We start from the raw sequence: 476 nt of genomic DNA, 5'->3' as shown, positions 1-476 counted from the left end.
CCTTGTTATCTCCTCAGACACAGCTTTCCTCTAGGCCTCAGGAATGCTATATGGTTTACAAAGATCTTGGTATTTTTTTCTGTCACAATATCATGTTCTATCAAATAGGTGAGCCCAGGTAAGTCTGAAAACTTGGTTTTATTCCTCTGGAGGAACTCTTTCACTTGCTGACTTTGAGACTTAGAAAGGGTCAGGGCTATTGTAACACTGTCAAACCCAGGGCACAACCCTGGCACTGGCACTGGCCATGGAGGGGAACTGTTTCTTTCTCTCTGCAGGGTTTCAACAGGTTATTGTGATACAGCTGATAAGGTTTCGTTTTTCTGGTTGGTGTATCTTATAGTTTACTTTGCTAACTTTTTCCACCACCTCAAAAGGCCCTTGCCACCTGGCAAGGAATTTACTTTCCTCAATGGGTATCAACACCTGGTATCAATACCTGGTCCCCCACCTGAATTCGTCTTACCCATGCCCAC

Source organism: Pyxicephalus adspersus, chromosome 3 (assembly GCF_032062135.1).
Source record: "Pyxicephalus adspersus chromosome 3, UCB_Pads_2.0, whole genome shotgun sequence".
Classification (NCBI taxonomy): domain Eukaryota; kingdom Metazoa; phylum Chordata; class Amphibia; order Anura; family Pyxicephalidae; genus Pyxicephalus; species Pyxicephalus adspersus.
This window is presented reverse-complemented; position numbering follows the sequence as displayed.